A 5578-nucleotide genomic window follows, 5' to 3' on the forward strand; every position below is an offset into this window, starting at 1 on the left:
ACGCATGCGCGCGCGCGCACACACAGTAGCTTGTGCTGCCAGCCTGCCAACATGCCCGTACGTACCAAACAAGAACCGGAGTCGTGAGCATTTTTTAGCTAGACTAGAAAAAAAAATCTCCGGTGATGCTTATGTTTTGTACGTACGGCTCAAAGCTTGAGCCTGGCTTTGGAGTCAGCAACCGGACAGGTAGTACATTACATCACATGTAATCTTCCAAAGTTGCTAGGCTCGTGTGCTGGAGCTGGGTCGGGGTCTCCCTCCGCCTTTTTCTAAACGGCAAGGCGTTGCAACCCTCTCACCATGCTTTCCTCACCCTCCAACCACCACCAGTCTGCACGCACCAGTGCGTGATAACTACGACAGTGGTCTGTTAGTTTGGGACTGCAAGTCTATAATGCATGCACTGACCACTCAGGAGGGAGGAAGAAGATGGAAAAAAGCACTGAATTACTTGTAGCCCCGCAGCGCTAGCCACTCGGCCCGGTCGGCGCCCGCATGGCATGCACTGCAAGGATCATCATCAATAAATAGACAGCAGATTCTTCCCGATCCTCCTCAGCCGTCTCCCGTCCCATCTTCCTGACGAGAGCTCCTGCGCGCTAGATTTCCTGGCCATGATCCCACCTAATTCTTGGCCGCAGCCTCCACCGGCCGTCGCCCCCTGCCCAGATCAAGGATCCGCACCCAGCTTGCTTGCCGCCCCACCCAACGCTCCGACCTCCATCCCTAGCGCCGCCCCGACACCCCACTGCTTATCCCAAGGAAGTACGGTGTGCGGAGTCCAGTTGCAACGCCCGACTCTCCTCCGCCTCCAAGCTCTACCGACCGCACTTCTACGATCACCTGCTGTCTTCGAGGAGTTCGACTCGACGTCCTCGAGCCGGCACCCTCTCCACGGCATCATCCTGCTCTGGTACGTAGCCAGCCGGTCCTCCTCTCTCCTCAGAAACCCACTTCTCCCCTCCTCCATTTTCTTGATTTACAGAGCTTTGGGGCTCTTGAATGATTCCGAAACCTATTTTATAGTGGTACACGGTCTTTCCTTCGATGCATATTAGTTCTTAAAATAAAGATTACACGGTCTTTCCTCCACTGCATATTTCTTCTGCTAGATAATCAATGGAGTGGGTTGAGTTGGGCCACTGATATGGATTTTCAAAACCTTTTGAGGTTAGTCTAGCTGGAGCGAGTTTCTTTTTCAGAAGCATAGAGAAACACCGAGATACAAAAGTTGAATACACGGGCTTTCGTTGTTCATTTTTAGGTGTAATTTAGCTTTTGCCAGGGCTCTTTTATGTTCGCTTTTTTAGTTTCTTTGATCCGATGTAGCTTGTGTAGAGCATTAATGAAGTCGAACTGTTTACTAAAAAAAACATAACCAACATAGCAGATGAATGACAAAAAAGCTTGGTGCAGCAACAATCTTTGGACATTATACACTTCCATTTTTTTAGAGTGCATTTGTGTAATACACATCTATACTCTTAATTAAGGGTTGCATATACAGATAAGTACCAGTTCTCTCAATTGCTGTTAATTTGGTATTGATCCGATTCATGGTTAAAAATGTCATGTATTGACATCAGTCACTGTAAGAAGGCCTGCCATTGATCTGTGTACTACTTTGCAACTTAGAGCGAGAAAGGAGATCCGAGTCCCTATCAACACCACATCTAGTACTAGCTAAGATGAAGACTACACAGACGCTGCTCCTGATGCTCGCCTTTTTCTTGCTATCACCAGGTATTATTTCTGTGATGTGTGTGTTGCTTCAACAACTCGACCAAGAAAACTATGGCCATGATGTGTGACTCGTTTAGTTTGTTAATGGTAAATATTTTTCAGGGGCCATAATAAAGGTGTCGAGTTATTGCGCAGGAGCAATTAAACCGACGCCTTTACCGTGTGATCGTCCAGGTTGCCTGTTCGTTTGTCGCCAGGCTCTCCATATTTGCCCTGAGTGCACTTGGACTGCTGAGTGCAGCCCCGAGGGATGCAAGTGCAATGTGTGTGGTCCTGGTGAAAAACGAAAATGAGACTGTACTAGTATCTTGTGAATATACTGTAGGACGGTGTGCGTGTTATGATAATTAAAACGATGTCGTAATGGATTGTATGTATTTGTATGGCCTTCTTGGTCTTATATCAAGACCTTACATCTGTACCCGTGTGTCACGGTTCTTTTACTCCCTCCATATCAAAACATAGTGTCCAAACACGTCTTATATTTTGATACGGAGGGAGTATAGACGAAGTGCACATGCTTCAGATTCAAAACTGATTCATTACAAGTACCAAATTCGGTGAAAAAATGGACAGAAAACATAGGCATAAAACGATACAATTCTTGCATCACAAATCCTATTCCTAGGATAACGCCTATATTGGCTAGGATGCCACATAACCTATAGTTTAGAACTTATCATTTGTTATAAACTATATCGATAAGTCAGCTGTGCGAAGTCAAACATAAAACACACATTCCAACAAAAATTTGTGAACTTTATTGGCTCAAATGGATGTCCATTCGTGTGGGTATAGGGATCAATATGAATGTCCACGGTTTCGCTATTGATCATTGATCGGAAAGAGTTCCGGTCATGTCTATATTTCACCCAACCTACGAGGTCACACCAGTGGCGGTGACAGGATCAAAACATTGTGATGTCAATCTTTTCTAATGAATTTTCTTTGTACCCGCAAAAAAGGTTTTTTAGATAAGTTTGTATCCCTTTATTTATCCCCTTTATGTTACATTATGAGCCAACGAAAACATAATACTTCATGACTTATATAAATATTTATGGCAGCAATCCTTTGTGATCATGCATATCTTGATACATATATGCATATTGCATAACATATTGGAATAAATTTCAGTATGAGACAATGATTGGAAGAGAAAAAACATATAGCAATACAAAAGGCAGAACTTACGAATAGAAGGGGAAGGGCAGATGGCCTCGTTCTGGCTTTGGACCCGATGACCAATACAGCAATATTGATCGATTTATGCGACACACCATTGACGGTCCATCGCTCGCGGCTCACTGGACGACCGGAGGTGGCCATGCCTCACGGCTCATATCCTGACCGAAGATCGCAGGTGGAGGACAGGAGTCGCTCGCGGCTCGCCGGACGGCCGGAGATGGCCCTGTCTCACGCCTCACGCCCTGGCCAAAGATCGCAGGCAGAGGACAGGATGAGGCTGTGGCGGAGGGAGAAAAGGTTGAACTGACGAGGAGAAAGTTGGGAAGGCAGAGAAGTCGAAGGAGAAAATCAAGGGATTTCTGCGATGCATTACGATCAGGGAAGATATTTAGGACTTCCTATTCCTGTACCACCTAGCCCTTTTCTTTACAAGATCCTAGCCCATTGTTACACGAATCAGATGATACATGGGCCTGTAGTCAAATTCCAACAGTTTTTTGTTCAGAGGCGTGTTGTACGCAGCCTGGGTCAATTTGTTACGAAATTCCTGTGTAGTCATACGACTACACAGGCTTAACGTGGCTTCGCCACTGGGTCACACGCTTAAGAGTCAACTATCTGCTGAGCAGTGGGAAAGGAGTCTAAGAGAAGTCACCAGAAAAGTTTCAGAGACATTGAAAATGTTTCAGATAGAGAACCAAAAGTGTTTATGATAAACCGAAAATTGTTTCAGAGTAAACCATCATGCCGGAAAAGTTTTGAAACACGTCTGGATTTTTTTGGAGGGTGCCGGAAATGTTCTGGACCTTCCGGAATTTTTTCGGAGAGAATGCATGCGAAAAACACCATGTTCCTGCAAGGGGGACATGATCGCCCTCTTCATGGGGAGCTGTTTTTCTGTGGGGCACCCCACAACTCATGAAAACTTGTCGCAGGACTAGAAAACTGACCGCTCAGTTGTACAACTGTACCCTCTGTGTCAGGACGCCGTTCATAAATCTGGAGAGAGGAACCCTCGCAAAGACCTTTCGATGGCACCACAATCCATAGCGAGGCCACCACCATAGGCCGGGGTTTCCACCACACGGACCAACACTGATGGCGAAGCACATCACCACGGGCTACCATTTCGCCGGAGATAGCCCTACCCAGACCCGTGGAAGGTAGATTAGTCTCTGGCGCCGCAGCTTGCCTCGCCGTAGCACCCACGCCGGATCCACCTGGGGCGGCCAGGAGGCAAGGTGTTAGGTATCCCAAGGCGATCCAGACATGCCATGTAGCAGGCGCACGCGTCCTCGAACAGCCGCAAATGGAGTCTGAGTCATCGCCAGCCCAATGGATCTAGGATTTGCAGGCCACTATCGGGCCAGCATCGCACCTCTGTGGCTTAGTAGATCGGAAGCCCTCGTCATTGGCGACGATGAGCGCGAGTGAGGGAGTCCTGGATTAGGGGGTCCTCGGGCGTCCGGGCTATGTGACATGGGCAAGACTCCTACGCCGTGAAGATACAATAAAGGCGTTCCCCCGTGTCCAGATGGGACTCCCCTTGGCATGGAAGGCAAGCTTGGTGTTCGGATATGAAGATTCATTTCTCTGTAAATCGATTCTGTACGGCCCTGGCCCCCTCAGGTGTCTATATAAACCGGGGGTTTAGTCCGTAGAGGCGATCATAATCATCATCATACAGGCTAGACATCAAGGGTTTAGCCATTACGATCTCGAGGTAGATTAACTCTTGTAACCCCTATACTCATCAAAGTCAATCAAGCAGGAAGTAGGGTATTACCTCCATTAAGAGGGCCCGAACCTGGGTAAACATCGTGTCCCCTACCTCCTGTTACCATCGATCCTTAGACGCACAGTTCGGGACCCCCTACCCGAGATCTACCGGTTTTGACACCGACATTGGTGCTTTCATTGAGAGTTCCTCTGTGTTGTCGATAGAGGGATTGATGGCCCGCCTTGTCATTAACGACAGCATCACTTCTGGAGGTGCCCTAGTTTTAGGGCAGACCCTCCAGCTTGGCAGCTTCACCATGGGCGCCCGTTCGGCCGTCAAGCCAAAGGCCGCTCCTCAAGTCGCCAAAAGTCATCTCCGCATCGGCTCCAAATACTCCGACAAGATGGATCCGGCAGATGTAGCGTCTTTGAACGAGCTGCTAGATCGCATCGCCGCCTTGGGAGTCGCAATTGACTATGATCGGATTGGGCTTAAACCCGATCAGAGAGAAATCAAATCTCCGCCGATCACCCACCTAGTAGCGGTTGTGGAGGAACAGGCCAACAACAACTCTTCTCCTACGTTGAGACCGAACTATGTTAGGATTTTCGAACCCGTCTCCGGGAGGACACTCCCTGTTCTCCGAAGATAGGACCGGACGTCAAGTCCGAAAACTCACCAAACACTCCGGAGCCCGAACTGGTGACCTCGGAAATTCATCAAACCCCGGATTCCACAGTGGGTCAGGACACGAATTTAAGCCCGCCCACCCACCACAGACAATATTCCCCAAGCAATTCCGGTCCCCCGGACATATGCGATCTAATGTATGTGCGGCAGCAGCCTCAGGAAATGGTCCATCACTTTTGGGCTAGATTCCTCCTTGTTAAAAACAAGATCAAAGGTTGCTGCGACGATGACGCG

General features: G+C 48.2%; 1 long non-coding RNA gene across 1 annotated transcript; it reads left to right on the forward strand.

The window, feature by feature from the left end:
- Window positions 1–366: 366 nt before the first annotated feature.
- LOC109780767 (uncharacterized) lies at window positions 367–2167 on the forward strand. The gene is made up of 3 exons (XR_002237108.4): window positions 367–916; window positions 1639–1746; window positions 1849–2167. It is a non-coding gene; the product is annotated as an uncharacterized lncRNA (long non-coding RNA).
- Window positions 2168–5578: the final 3411 nt, after the last annotated feature.

The sequence above is a fragment of the Aegilops tauschii genome, chromosome 3 (assembly GCF_002575655.3).
Source record: "Aegilops tauschii subsp. strangulata cultivar AL8/78 chromosome 3, Aet v6.0, whole genome shotgun sequence".
In the NCBI taxonomy this organism is placed as follows: domain Eukaryota; kingdom Viridiplantae; phylum Streptophyta; class Magnoliopsida; order Poales; family Poaceae; genus Aegilops; species Aegilops tauschii.